This window comes from Bubalus bubalis, chromosome 12 (assembly GCF_019923935.1).
Source record: "Bubalus bubalis isolate 160015118507 breed Murrah chromosome 12, NDDB_SH_1, whole genome shotgun sequence".
Taxonomy (NCBI): Eukaryota; Metazoa; Chordata; class Mammalia; order Artiodactyla; family Bovidae; genus Bubalus; species Bubalus bubalis.
Window position 1 is genome coordinate 89,936,247 of NC_059168.1, and position 16,183 is coordinate 89,952,429.

Genomic DNA, 16,183 nt, shown 5'->3' on the forward strand with positions numbered 1-16,183 from the left:
AAAGGATGGCATTAGCTGCTGCTAAGACCTGAAACCAGAGACAATGAGCTACAATGGAATGGAGTTCTAGCTCTTGCATCACAATAGGATTCAGAGGGATAGTGTTAAAGCTGAGAAACCCTAACTCTTAAAACTGCTGATGTGAGAAAAGCACTAATTCACAATTTGCAGACACAAGTCACATGGCTATAGTTTAGGTTCAAAAGCACAGAGAAACCAGAGAGTGGTCAATCATTACAGCAACCATCTGCCTATTGTACTAAGCCACTTTGAGTCAGTCATCCTGCATTTGTTTAAACCCTATGATGGCAGTTTATATGTGTCCTTTCCAGGCTACATATGTGGAAAAAGAGGTCAGTGGAGACAAGGAGTCCCTGCCTTCCAGGAGGTGAACCTGTAAAACACACTGTTTTAAGTAAGAAGAAGAAGCATGACAAGTAGCACATGTAGGTGGTGTGGATGAAAGCCTGGGGGAATGCAGGAAACAAGGGGTTTGTTCTGGGTGCGATAAGTCATGGGCAAGAAGGGTAAATGACAAACCTCTGTGGAAGTGGTCAGATGGGTGACGACAGCAAGGCTGACTTTAGAAAGACTGCAGAGGTTTGTGGGGACGGAGTTAAGAATCAAGGGCTTTCCTTTGGCTTTTACAAATCAAAGAAATTTGAGGGGTCTATTTTGGGGGTATTAATGAATAGGTCATGTTTTCCTTCTACACAATTTCACAATTTTTTATTTTGGAACTTTGGTCCTAAACTTCCTGTCTTGTCCTCTGTGTTCTAGATTGAGGGCATCCCACACTAAAGCAGGAAGCTGACGGCCACAGTGAAGATGAAAAAGTTACTGGAGCCAATCAACCTAAGCTCCAGCTCATCATGAAAAGTGGAAAGTATATACTGGGGTACAAGCAGGCTCTGAAAAGGATCAGACAAAGCAAAGCGAAACTGGTCATCCTCATGGACTGCCCAGCCTTGAGGAAGCTGAAGTAGAGTATTATGCCATGTTGGTCATCATTACAATGGTTATGGTGATATTGAACTGGGCACAGCATGTGCAAAATATTATACAGTATGTACATTGGCTGTCATTGATCCAGGGCATTCTAATATAATATCATCAGAAGCATGTGAGGACAGACAGGTGAAAGGTAAATCATGCACAATTTTTCTTTAGTAAAGCTGGCCAGAGCTTGTTTGCTTTTTTTTTTTAACACCACTTTGGTATTTACAGAGTTTCTCACTTCTCTTACTCTGCCCTCCCATGATCCCTTTCGACTTTTGAATGGCGTTTCTCATGCCCTGGCCTTTCTTTACTCCAGTTGGCCTTTGTTAGAGTTGGCAAACTAGACCCAGACCAACATGGTGCACATGGGGGGATGTTAGAACATTCTTTGTATTCCCCACACTCATCCATGTGGGTCTAGACTTACGGAGGCTAAGAACAGGGCTAGTGTCATGCTTCTATATTAATGTTCAGTGCCATAGTGGGAACCCATGATCTGTTCTATAACCTAAGATAGAAGAAAGTACAAATTATAAGAGAGTGAAAGTGAAAGTCACTCAGTTGTGTCTGACTCTTTGCGACCCCATGGACTATACAGTCCATGGAATTCTCTAGGCCAGAATACTGGAGTGGGTAGACTTTCCCTTCTCCAGGGGATCTTCCCAACCAGGGATCAAACCCAGGTCTCCTGCATTGCAGGCGGATTCTTTACTGAGCCACAAGGGAAGTCCAAGAATACTGGAGTGGGTAGCCTATCCCTTCTCCAGCAGATCTTTCCGACTCAGGAATCAAGCAGGGGGTCTCCTGCATTGCAGGTGGATTCTTTACTAACTGAGCTATCAGGGAAGCCCAAACTATAGCCAATTGATATTCAACCTTTCAGGAATATTTCTAATTTGTGGAATGAGAGGTGTCCATCAGTAAGATAATTTATCTGAGCTTCCTTATGAAAGTCATGCAACTCACTGGAGATTAGTTTTCTTTTTATTTATTTTGCATCATTTAACATCTTACATCTCCAGCAAGTTTGTCCTATATTTTCAGTATATAGTTATTTTACCATGTTAAGAGATATGAGCTTCATGTGTTTTCCTCATGTAAAATTTCATTTGTTCCATAGTTAAACTTAAAAAAAAAGTTTATTTATGTTTTTCTTCCTGGGTGAGGCCTTGAGAATTGATACTATACATTTTTTTAATTGATTTGACTAGAATTATGCTAATGAGAGAATTATTAATAGTTCTGTTCCTCTATGTTTCTAATAATCATTTATTTCTTCCAATTATTTACCTGTACTTTTAATTATTTCTTTTCAGTAGCCAATGAGTTATGGTTCAATTCACGTTATAAACTCTTTAAAGGCAGGAGAGAAATTATACACCGAGGTATAAAATATTTGAAATAGAAGAGACTGAAAAAAATAAAATTGAAATGCCTTAAGAGACCATGTAAATAATACAAATAAATAAAGTTTATCAGATGTACATAATAGAGGATGGTGGTAAAAAGAAAGGGTTTTTTCCCCTCATTTTATGCATTTGTTGACCAAATAAAACACTTTCGCTTAAAAAAAAAATTCAGCCTTCCAGTTGGAAGTCACAGATTCTAATATAAATCCTCATTTTATAGGTGAAAAAAGTGGGGAAACTGGAGACATCAAGTGACTTCCTTCTCAACAAGCAAATTAATAACAGAGATCAAAACAAAATGACCAGTTCCTAGTGTGGGGATAGGTGGACTCTTTTTCAAATTTGTGCACCAAGTGTTTCACATACACTAATTGGATAGGGCCCCTTCACTGTCAATCCTAGTTGCGTTGCTGCTCTGTGATTTCTGATAAACAAAAATTGCATCTTAGTTATTGTATCTTATGCCTTCAACCAAATAGGTACTATCACTCAAAATACTAGGAAGAAGAATCCTCTCGTCCAATAAAGGGATAGTGAAAATTAACCTTATTAGAAACTTTAAGAAGTTGAGTATAGAAAACACAGATTTTTATTTTACTTTTATATGGTTTTGAATACACACACACACACACACACACACACATACATATATACGTATGTATTTTACAGGAGTAAAGGTCTTTGAATCAAATTGACCTCTTGTCAACAGGCACAAATAAATAACATATCTGTCTTGTAAATAAATAAATCAAGATTTCAATGCATTGTTAATGCTTCTTATTCTTGCACATACTTTGTTAAAATACAGTATTAAATTTTTTGACAGCTAATAATTTAGATGAAGTGAGAAGATGAAGAGAAAGCTGCAGTCATTTCCTCCAAAACTGCAAAAAATATATTCAATTTTAGATTTGTAAATATCAATTTGAATGATTGATCCAATATTTTCCCATTATATTTCCTCTGATCATCTGGCTTCAGCTTTTGTCAACTCAGGGACCTAACATATCAAGTAAATTTTTGTGCACAGACATTATAAAAGATGTGGCAATTATACCACATATCCTTTTTGCAAAATGAGCTGTTCCAGGTGGCTGAAACAATTATTTTGTGCTAAAATTCTTTGTATTGGATGATAAACTGGGTAGGAACACAGTATTTCCCTTTTGTTTTTAGATATGCATTATTCACTTACTGATTGTTGAGTTGAGCAAATGCATCTAATCTTTTTTTCTGAGCTTTTGAGTGTGTGACCCACTTTATGATTATCATTAATGTCATAAGTGTCACTGATACCTTTTTGTATTCATTTTGAATAGTGGTGACATGTCTTCCTTTTTAAATGTTCTTCTTTTTGCTTTTATGGACAGAGTGAAAAATTCTAAATTCACGACTACATTCAGGGTTCACTACAAAAAAATTTTAATGATGGTGTCTCTAGACATCTTTTATACCTTCTTGAAAGATGATGCAATATTTTGGACAGCAAAACAAGAAAACTACAAGACAATGCAAGAGTGGTGTTTCATTTCAGCTCTGCATTGTCCTTCTGGATGAGTTCATTATTCTTCCCTGACATAATTATTTTGTCTTTTCAGCATCGTTGAGAATAATTATGAGTAATAATGACATAATTCCCAGGAAGGTAAAATAGAAAAATATTTAAGGTATTGGAAAAAATAAAAACACTAAAATTTCACAATTTATTCTACATTTATAAAGAAAACAAATGGACTCAGAGAATAATTGAATTCATATTTTTGGAGATTTCTAAGGAAAGAAACTAAAAGTTATGACATGTCTATTCTGGAAAAAAGAGATATTAATAAAAGAGTCTCAAGTCTAAAATTGGGTCTCATGGACTTAGATAGTATACCAAGGGTTAATAAAAACATTTTGTTCTTAAGATTAATGTATATGATTAGATAATGAATTTTGATTACAAGAATGAAAATAAACATCCTCAAGAAGCAAACTGACATTAAGAGACATATATATGGAATCTGGTGGGTTACAGTCTATAGGGTCGCAACGAGTCGGACACAACTTAGTGACTAAACAACAACAACAACATCATTGTGTGTTTTCATCAATAGCAAGCTTCCAGATATAATGTGAAACAATTTGCCTGTAATTTACTCTTACAGTTTTTCATTTTCTTCCTTAGGGTGGGACTGAATAGAAGACAGATACACATGGCATTTAGTGGGTGCTGAATACAAAGTAGGAAAAAATAAATCTGAAAATTGGTCTTATCCTGGAGAAAATCAACCTAAGATTCCACAGAATTCTTCAGAGTAAAGATTTCACATAATTCATCACTAGGGTGAGTTTTAATTGGAATACAACCAAAACTTCATAGTTCTTTAGAACATAATCATTTATGTTACATAGGACTTTACCATAATGAGGTTTCCATTCATATGAGTGGGTTATTTGGTGAAATATTATATGAAAAGCCAAGGAGTTTCTTTAAAAGGAAAACTTGAGTACTACTTTTCAGAAATGTATTCAAATATCCGTGCCTGGTTATGGTTGGAGATTTCTTATTGAGGTAGATATTTGGCAGTCTCTTTCTCTAGTGATAAATAGAGAGATTTTACTCACAAGTTATTTTACTTATTTAAAGTTGTCTTGAAGCAAAACTGCTCAGCTTAAAGCCCATTTAGATATTTTTCTATTGATATTGGCACTATTTTCCTAAGCAAAGGCTTAAATTATTTCTGTTTGTCAAATGTGCTATTTCTTGTTGTTAAATACAATACTAAGCATCATATATATGTATATATGTACATATATATATATATATATATACGTTTGCCTAAATTCAAAAATATTTGAGGTAAATTATGTTAAAAGACACATGCCCTACAGTGTATTTTTAAAATAAATTTTACTTAAGAGAATCAGAAGCAAAATATAATTAATAAGAAAACAATATGTTCTTAGTTGCTTCAGTTGTGTCCAACTCTTTGCCACCCCATGGACCATAGCCCTCTGGGCTCCTTGGTCCATGGAGTTTTCCAGGCAAGAATACTAGAGTGAGTTGCCATGCCCTCCTCCAGGGGATCTTCCCAATTCAAGGATTGAACCAGCCTCTCCTGAGTCTCCTTCATTGCAGGCAGATTCTTTATTACTAAGCTACAGGGGCAGCCCCAAGAAAAAAATGTACAATTAAACCAATTACTTCCAAAATCCTATTAAAATGAAAACAAAGGCCCTATTTAAAAGGCATAAATTCATAAAGACAAAAAGCTTTAGAAAAGAGACAAGAACAAAATTTTGAAAGCTAAGGGGAGATGAGTTTGTGATGATTGATTTAACCCACTTGTGCGAAGTACAAAAAAGTGACCTAGGATATTAAAATCATAATAGAAGTAGAATCTGAGTAGAAAGGTTAAACTATAAAGTTAAAGAGCTATCTCAGATTGAGAAAGACAAAATGATGAAAAGCTAAAGAAAAAGGATGCAAAACCAGGACGTTTAACATTCAAATGACAGAGTTCTTGAAAGAGAGAAGAAGGGAAATGTAAGCGAGAAAACAATTACTGAAATAATCAAGGAGATAATACAAGACAGTTCACTAGAGGTAAAGTGTTTCTGAACGGAAGTGTCCATCACATGCAGAATAAAATGTATAAAAAGTGGCTTGTTGTGTCCTTGAGACATCTGTTGTCTCTGACTACAAAAAGAAAACTGTACACATTGCTAAAGGGGGGGGAAAAAGTCACACTTACAGAACCAGATTCGTTTTAGTCATCTCACCAGAAAGTAGAAAGGGGAAAATGCTAGAAGGCAGTGGAGCAGGTTCTAAAAACTCTGGATGAATTGATAATTTCTTTCAAAAGATAAGCTACAGGAGACTTGTCATGGCTTTGGTCCAGGCCACCTTCCTACCCCTCTTCTAAGTGGGTGAGAGGATTTGTCTTTTTCCATTGCATGGGTCTCCACAGTGTCTTCAGACCTGATTTTGAGCATGTTGTAAAGGCTTCAAAGGAGGCATGGAAGCAGAATAGGAAAAAGTTTATAAGCAAAATTAGCTCCAAATTGGCCTTTAAAAGCATTTTTCTGATTATTAATATTTAGGACTTGGAGACTGAAAAGTCAAGCAACATTCTCTGTAGTGTTTCCAGTTTGGATTCTATTCATACATTTATTTAAAATTAATAACCTCATAAAATAGAATATCACAAAACATTAATGTGCTATCAACATGCAGTACATATTTCTTCTAAGAGATGAACTTTGCAGCTAAGCACGAACCCAGATACAAATTCTTTTCAAGCCAAATGACCTTTATGAATTGTCTGAAAAATCCCCCAGTGTTTGCTACAATTGAATACTTTATGAAAAGGAGCTTCATTTCCAAATGTATGTAATGCCATTTTATACATTATTTGATTCTATGATTGAACACAAAACACTGACAAAACAATAGCATCCCCCAGAAGTGAGCAGCTGTGAAATGACACCTTACTGAGGATGGGCATTTGATTATTTCTGTTATCAGCTTGTAGTAGCAATGTTATCTTGTGTTCTGTCATTCTGTGACTGTTGTGGAAATAACATTGAGAAAATGAGAATTTTTATGTAGACTCACCTATATTGGAATTTATAATACCCCCAATAGCTCAATCTACCTAAAATGTTCAGTATATAACTGTTGTATTTAATACAGCACATTACTCTCAAACCATTACATTCTTCTCAAAGACCCACAACCAAACAATTTTTCAATATACCTGGGCATGACCATCCACTGAGTCTGCCATGTTGCTAAATTTCACACTCTCTTGCCTTCCTCCAGCCTTCACTTGTTGGTTCCCAGCTTAGATTCCAGAGCCCACCGTTATGATCTCTTCTTGCAAGCCTCTTCTTTGGTTCTAATTTTTCCAGCAAAGTTCAAACCTTGGCTTAGCCTACCCTCCGAGTAGCCCCAGCCTGTACTGTGCAGCTGAGTGGTGGTGAGGAAGACAGACAAACAGACTGGTCTCACTTTAGTAAGTGTTAGTCGCTCAGTCGTGCCCGACTCTTTGCGACCCCATGGACTGCAGCCCACCAGGCTCCTCTGTCCATGAGATTTTCCAGGCAAGGATACTGGAGTGGGTTGCCATTTCCTTCTCCAGGGGATCTTCCCAACCCAGGGATCGAACCCGGGTTTCCTGCACTGCAGGCAGATTCTTTACCAACTGAGCTACAAGGAAGCCCATCTCACTTTAGCTGCTCCTAATTTACATGGACTCGTAGGGGCACCACTGATGCATTTCCCCGACACACTCTCTTTTTCGCTCTCCTAAATGTCTAGGTGAAGCCTTGACTTTCTCAAACCTTTAACACTTTGTCTATCTCATCATGCTCAGCTGATGACTTCTTTTATCAGTTCAGTTCAGTTCAGTCGCTCAGCTGTGTCCGACTCTGCGACCCCATGGACTGCAGCACACCAGGCTTCCCTGTCTGTCACCAACTCCCAGAGTTTACTCAAACTCATGTCCACTGAGTCAGTGATGCCATCCAACCATCTCATCCTCTGTCATCCCCTTCTCCCCCTGTCTTCAATGTTTCCCAACATCAGGGTTTTATCAGTGAGAAGGTACAAATCAACAGGACTGAAACCCCACATGCTCCCTGACTCCAACATACCTTGCCCACTTCATCTGTGTTCAAACAGTCTCCTTCTCATCTGGTGCTGTGGGCATCTGTGTTCCTAAGGCCAGCTCTTGCATCTGTGTGCTCTCTCCTACTCAATGCGGTCATTTCAGCAACTTTCCCCTCGCCTTCCTGTATCATTAACTTCCCTTTCCAAAGCCTGCAGACGTACACTTTTAGCTCACATCTAAATAAAACAGAACAGAACAACAAAAGTAGCCTCTTCTGTGCTCTATGTCCCCTTTTCAGAAATGTTCCAAGATTAGGTTATCTCTTTTCAGTCTTCTGCTCTCTTTTCTCTTTTGCTTGGACCTATTCAAATTGAGGTTTCATCTCAACTCCTCCATCAAGATAGCTCTCTCTTCTTCAAGACTCCCAATGACATCAAGACACTAAACTAAAGAATCAGTTCTCAGCCCTCATCTTGAATGTCTTTCACCATGGTTGAGTACATATTTTTTTAATTAATTCTCCCTTTGCCTTCCAGGACTACCCTTTCTTTGTTTTTCTTTATTTAAATTTTTCCAATTTGTTTCAAATCTGGGAAATTCAAAAGAGTAATTGACACATAAAATTGCATATCTTCATTTTTCTGTTAATTTCATGATCGTTTTCATTTCTATATTAAAATTCAGCATTTTCTAAAAGCCATTATAGTAATTTAAATATGTATTTTATGCATTAAAAACATATCCAGCAGTATTTTGCTGGCCTTGAGAAGACTGTGTGTAAATAGAGCATGGCCCCTATAGCAGATTGCCTGGCTTGAATGTTTTTTCTGCCACTTACTGTATAAATGATCTGGAATTTATTACTCAGACTCTCTGTGTTTCATTTTTTCTATGTAAAATGGTGATGATAATAAGACTTATTTCCTAGGACTATTGTGTGGATTCAAAAAGTGAATGCATATACATTCAGAACAGCTCCTGAAAGTCAGTTAGCACTCAATAAATAGAAGTTCAAGTTTCATGATGTGTAGAAAGCAGCATTAGCCTTTCATTAGAATCACCTCAGGGTATCACTGTCAGGAGGCTGGGGACAGAAAGTAGAAAGGAGATTCCAGGGTCAGTTCACTACATCCAATAGGATTTGTGACGAGACATTATATGGGAGTAATACACTTTGTCTAGGTGTATGTATGGGCTTCCTGGTGGCTCAGCAGTAAAGAATCTGCCTGCAAAGCAGGAAACACGGATTCCATTCCTGGGTTGGGAAGATGTCCTGGAGAAGGGCTTGGCAACCCACTCCAGGATTCTTGCCTGGAGAATCTCATGGACAGAGGAGCCTGGTGGACTACAGTTCATGGGGTTGCAATGAGTTAGACATGACAGAACAAGCATGTGTATGTATATGACTACTTAGCATGTATCATGTGCGTAAGATTCTAAGGAGGAGATACATCCTGCCCTGCAGAGGCGTATGGTCCAGCTGACGGAAGTGCAGTGCAGAGGCATCAGCCCTGTGTGCTAAGGCCAAGAGGACAACAGCATCTGCAAGCCTGGACCACACCTGCCTGTCCTGCAGGTTCATTGCGTGTCTGTTTCATGTGCTCCCAATAGTTAAGACTTTCACATACACCAAGAGTGAGGGAGGGTTTTCTACACCTTTTAAACTTATGGGACCCTAGAAAATCTGATAAAAGTGTAAATTATATCCCCAAGTTTTTGCTTCAACAAAAGATTTAGAAATAAGACTGCACAGGTGGGGAGTTTGGGAGAAAATGTATACAAGTGTATGTATGGCTGAATCCCTTGGCTGTCCACCTGAAACCATCATAACATTGTTAATGGGCTATACCCTGAATACAAAATAAAAAGCAAAAATAAATAAATAAAAGAATCAAGGCTGTTAAGAAAAACTGATCTTGCCCTAAAACAGAAATTAGAAGTTCAACCTAAAAACCATTGTAAGAACTAAGAACCCTCTTGATAATGAGTTTATTATACTATTTTGACACGGAGTTAGCTGGTTTAGAAAAGATGTTTAGGACAGAGCAGAAGAACCTACAACATGGACAATTTTTTGAATAAGACCCAGGAGAGGCACCAGTGTATCACTTTCTGTGACTTGGGAAAACAAAAGGGTGTCTTTCCCAGGTGTCAACTCAGTATTTATTCCAGATAGAACCTGGTAAATAATAATATCATTAATACAGTATGTTAAAATATATGTGTATGCTAAGTTGCTTCAGTCATGTCCAACTCTTTGTGACCCCATGGACCATAGCCCACCAGGCTCCTCTGTCCATGGGATTCTCCAGGCAAGGATACTGAAGTGAGTTGCCATTTCCTCCTCCAGGGGATCTTCCCAACTCTACATCTCTTATGTCTCCTGCATTGGCACGTGGGTTCTTTACCACTAGTGCCACCTGGGAAGCCCATTAAAATATATACCATATGTATTTAATATAATAAGTAATGTATAAGATAAGATTGGAACTATAATAAACAATCAGTGTACTTGGATTAATCATTTGAATGAATACTTGTAATCCTAGTATTGTTGAGTTACTATACTTCTCATTTGAAGACTAAAAAAGTGATCTGATGGTATTTTTTTAAAAACTCGTCAGTAATGAAATTGGCTTTCAATCACTCAGATGATTCCCCAGCCTCTGCTCTGAGCAGATATTCCTTTTTTTTTTTTTTTTTTAAATTTTATTTTATTTTTAAACTTTACATAACTGTATTAGATTTGCCAAATATCAAAATGAATCCGCCACAGGTTTACATGTGTTCCCCATCCTGAACCCTCCTCCCTCCTCCCTCCCCATTCCATCCCTCTGGGTCGTCCCAGTGCACCAGCCCCAAGCATCCAGTATCGTGCATCGAACCTGGACTGGCAACTCATTTCATACATGATATTTTACATGTTTCAATGCCATTCTCCCAAATCTTCCCACCCTCTCCCTCTCCCACAGAGTCCATAAGACTGTTCTATACATCAGTGTCTCTTTTGCTGTCTCGTACACAGGGTTATTGTTACCATCTTTCTAAATTCCATATATATGCGTTAGTATACTGTATTGGTGTTTTTCTTTCTGGCTTACTTCACTCTGTATAATAGGCTCCAGTTTCATCCACCTCATTAGAACTGATTCAAATGTATTCTTTTTAATGGCTGAATAATACTCCATTGTGTATATGTACCACAGCTTTCTTATCCATTCATCTGCTGATGGACATCTAGGTTGCTTCCATGTCCTGGCTATTATAAACAGTGCTGCGATGAACATTGGGGTACTCGTGTCTCTTTCCCTTCTGGTTTTTTCAGTGTGTATGCCCAGCAGTGGGATTGCTGGATCATAAGGCATGTCTATTTCCAGTTTTTTAAGGAATCTCCACACTGTTCTCCATAGTGGCTGTACTAGTTTGCATTCCCACCAACAGTGTAAGAGGGTTCCCTTTTCTCCACACCCTCTCCAGCATTTATTACTTGTAGACTTTTGGATTGCAGCCATTCTGACTGGCGTGAAATGGTACCTCATAGTGGTTTTGATTTGCATTTCTCTGATAATGAGTGATGCTGAGCATCTTTTCATGTGTTTGTTAGCCATCTGTATGTCTTCTTTGGAGAAATGTCTATTTAGTTCTTTGGCCCATTTTTTGATTGGGTCATTTATTTTTCTGGAGTTGAGCTGTAGGAGTTGCTTGTATATTCTCGAGATTAGTTGTTTGTCAGTTGCTTCCTTTGCTATTATCTTCTCCCATTCTGAAGGCTGTCTTTTCACCTTGCTAATAGTTTCCTTTGATGTGCAGAAGCTTTTAAGGTTAATTAGGTCCCATTTGTTTATTTTTGCTTTTATTTCCAATATTCTGGGAGGTGGGTCATAGAGGATCCTGCTGTGATGTATGTCAGAGAGTGTTTTGCCTATGTTCTCCTCTAGGAGTTTTATAGTTTCTGGTCTTACGTTTAGATCTTTAATCCATTTTGAGTTTATTTTTGTGTATGGTGTTAGAAAGTGTTCTAGTTTCATTCTTTTACAAGTGGTTGACCAGAGTTCCCAGCACCACTTGTTAAAGAGATTGTCTTTAATCCATTGTATATTCTTGCCTCCTTTGTCGAAGATAAGGTGTCCATATGTGCGTGGATTTATCTCTGGGCTTTCTATTTTGTTCCATTGATCTATATTTCTGTCTTTGTGCCAGTACCATACTGTCTTGATAACTGTGGCTTTGTAGTAGAGCCTGAAGTCAGGTAGGTTGATTCCTCCCGTTCCATTCTTCTTTCTCAAGATCGCTTTGGCTATTCGAGGTTTTTTGTTTTTCCATACAAATTGTGAAATTATTTGTTCTAGCTCTGTGAAGAATGCTGTTGGTAGCTTGATAGGGATTGCATTGAATCTATAGATTGCTTTGGGTAGTATACTCATTTTCACTACATTGATTCTTCCAATCCATGAACATGGTATATTTCTCCATCTGTTAGTGTCCTCTTTGATTTCTTTCACCAGTGTTTTATAGTTTTCTATATATAGGTCTTTAGTTTCTTTAGGTAGATATATTCCTAAGTATTTTATTCTTTCCGTTGCAATGGTGAATGGAATTGTTTCCTTAATTTCTCTTTCTGTTTTCTCATTATTAGTGTATAGGAATGCAAGGGATTTCTGTGTGTTGATTTTATATCCTGCAACTTTACTATAGTCATTGATTAGTTCTAGTAATTTTCTGGTGGAGTCTTTAGGGTTTTCTATGTAGAGGATCATGTCATCTGCAAACAGTGAGAGCTTTACTTCTTCTTTTCCAATTTGGATTCCTTTTATTTCTTTTTCTGCTCTGATTGCTGTGGCCAAAACTTCCAAAACTATGTTGAATAGTAATGGTGAAAGTGGGCACCCTTGTCTTGTTCCTGACTTTAGAGGAAATGCTTTCAATTTTTCACCATTGAGGATAATGTTTGCTGTGGGTTTGTCATATATAGCTTTGATTATGTTGAGGTATGTTCCTTCTATTCCTGCTTTCTGGAGAGTTTTTATCATAAATGGATGTTGAATTTTGTCAAAGGCTTTCTCTGCATCTATTGAGATAATCATATGGTTTTTATTTTTCAATTTGTTAATGTGGTGTATTACATTGATTGACTTGCGGATATTGAAGAATCCTTGCATCCCTGGGATAAAGCCCACTTGGTCATGGTGTATGATCTTTTTAATGTGTTGTTGGATTCTGATTGCTAGAATTTTGTTAAGGATTTTTGCATCTATGTTCATCAGTGATATTGGCCTGTAGTTTTCTTTTTTTGTGGGATCTTTGTCAGGTTTTGGTACTAGGGTGATGGTGGCCTCATAGAATGAGTTTGGAAGTTTACCATCCTCTGCAATTTTCTGGAAGAGTTTGAGCAGGATAGGTGTTAGCTCTTCTCTAAATTTTTGGTAGAATTCAGCTGTGAAGCCGTCTGGACCTGGGCTTTTGTTTGCTGGAAGATTTTTGATTACAGTTTCAATTTCCGTGCTTGTGATGGGTCTGTTAAGATTTTCTCTTTCTTCCTGATCGAGTTTTGGAAAGTTGTACTTTTCTAAGAATTTGTCCATTTCTTCCTCGTTGTCCATTTTATTGGCATATAATTGTTGATAGTAGTCTCTTATGATCCTTTGTATTTCTGTGCAGATATTCTGACCTGTCTTGGATGGCAGTTTATTTACACAGAGGCCTCTCATCACGGAGTGAGGGGGAGGCACCTGAGTTGGGGACATCTCCCTGCAGAGGTGACTGTAGATCTGAGCCCCAAGGACACAGGGGAGTGGCCCTGTGGAGTGGAGGACGGACACAGGCTGCATGGCCTCTGGAGGGAGATATGGAGCGCAGGCACCCAGGGCCTGTTCCAGGAATGTGTGTGGGTCCAAGGGCTGCAGCCCACAGGTGCGTGCATGAGTGTGTGAGAGAGTGTGAGGGTATCTGTGTGTGCACTCACAACTGAGCACCATGGTGACTAAGGAGGCTGGATGGACAAATCAGGCCACTGATTCAATTTAGTTTAATGCCAAAAATATTGATCTCATTGTGAGTCACTGCAAATGGCTATAACCTGAAAAGGGAAACAAGTATGACTTATATTTGAGAAGATAAGCAGTGCTTTCCTTGTGAAGGAGAGTTTAAATGGACAAGCTGAGGCTTCTGTGTTAAACGCAATCAGATCTGTGAACTGAGACATTTCCATGTGAAAATTTTGATGAGGCTTGGCTTCTTGGAGTCAAAAATAAGATGCATGAAAATCAGTCATACTTACCCTCTTTCTGGAAGCTGGCATTCTGAAGATCATGGTGTCAGGGAGGCCTGAACTCACCAAAGACTCTAGGAAGAAATCCAACCTTGGGTCTTCCTAGCTTCCCGTGGTTGTGGGCAACCCTTGTGCTTCTCAGTTTGTAGACACATCACTCCACTTTCTGACTGTCATCTCATGGCTCCTCCCCTCTGTAAGTCTGTGTCTCTTCTTGACCTTCTGATCTACCGGATTTTAAGGTCCACCCTAACGAATCATATCCACAAGAACACTTTATTTCCAAATAACATTACATTCCGAAGTCCTGAGTGGAGATGAATTTTGAGGTGGCCAAAAATTAAATCTCACTCTTAAAAACGAGATAGAAAAGATTATTGCAAACAAGAGTTTCAATTGACAGTGAAAAGCAAATAGAATCAAACGAATGATGGTCTAAAGATTCTTCATTCTCTGGAATATTTCACATCAAGTGGTACATGTGTATGTTTGTGTGTGTATGTGTGTGTACTTTCTTTTTAATATTCAAGGATGTTTCCAATTCCCATGATGTAGTTTATGTCATAATCTGTCGTTGTAATTCAAAGAGTAGATAGTCACAGCCAAATTTTCTCAGGTTTGTGAACACAATTTTTCACAGCTACATTTTATGTCTTTTTCATCATAGCCTCATAAAGTACAGCTGCAATTACCAAGTGTATTTTTATGGAAGCCACATTTGAGCATGAAATCTGCATATACTCTTATATCATCTTGTCTGGAAAAGTCAGAAGAAAGTGTTGTGCAGAAAAGATGGCATCAACCCATGAGTCTAAAGCTCTGGGGGAAAAAAAAATTTGTGCCTTCCAGGAAGGATGATGGATGTTTAGGAAGCCATAACTCTCAGACTGGGAGTTGTTTCACCTTTAAGAGGCAACAGTGAAAAATTAATGAACCAAGGGCTTTAATGAATGAGGCATGTTGACAAGAAGACGGATTCATGGAGTAAGTGCTGAGTAACGGCTGTGATAGGACTGGAGTCCACCCTGGGGGCCTCTGAGAAAGAACTCATGCATTGGGTTCCTGGTATGCATCCAGTCTTTTATGACTTTTTCTGCAGTTTTCTTTAAAGAGATTGATTTTTCTCTTGCATCCCATGTGCCTTAATGCCTATAAGAAACATAAAAATCCTGCTTGCTTCCATCACATCTTGCAATTACTTTTCCTTTCTACTTCAAAAGCCATATCTTCTTGGAAGCCTGTGCTTCCTGTGTTTGTAGCTGGTCACAGATATCTCCATCTTTCCCTTTCTCACTGGAGACCACAGCACCTCCAATAGTATGGTTCTTCACCCCTATTCCTGCCATATTTCTGGGTGACTTCCTAAGTGAAGTGGACAACTCAGGCAACATTCCATTTCCCACAGGCTCCTCTTCTCCAGTGAGTCTACTTTATTGGTGCTTGGTCCTTATCCCACCATGAATCCTGCCACCCCCCAAAATAAACCATTTCAAATCTGATCTCCAGTGCTCATCCTTTAAGCCCATTTTCTTTCACACTGTTAATTAGACACCACGAATATAGCTTCATCCCTCTCTTATTTATCATGGTGAAATATTTGAAATGGTTTTGTAAATCATGATCTGTTCATTTCGAGCATTAAAATCTATTATGTGAAATTTTCCTAATACAGAGGAGTAAATAAAATGTTACATTTTAAGAAGTTAGAAGTCAAAGTCATTTGCTGAAGCTGAGTAATGAGTTTGCAGAAGAAAATGATGGGAAGTCTACCAAATATTAGCAGGATTTTTATCTGGTTCTTGAAGTTAGTACTCTATTGTATCTGAATTTAAATAAGTAAAGGTAATGATACAGTACATTGGAAAGACTGATGTTGAAGCCGAAACTCCAATACTTTGGCCACCTGATGC

At 38.1% G+C, this 16,183-nt stretch overlaps 1 pseudogene; it reads left to right on the forward strand.

The window, feature by feature from the left end:
• Positions 1-828: 828 nt before the first annotated feature.
• Positions 829-1,148, forward strand: LOC102403606 (annotated as a pseudogene).
• Positions 1,149-16,183: the final 15,035 nt, after the last annotated feature.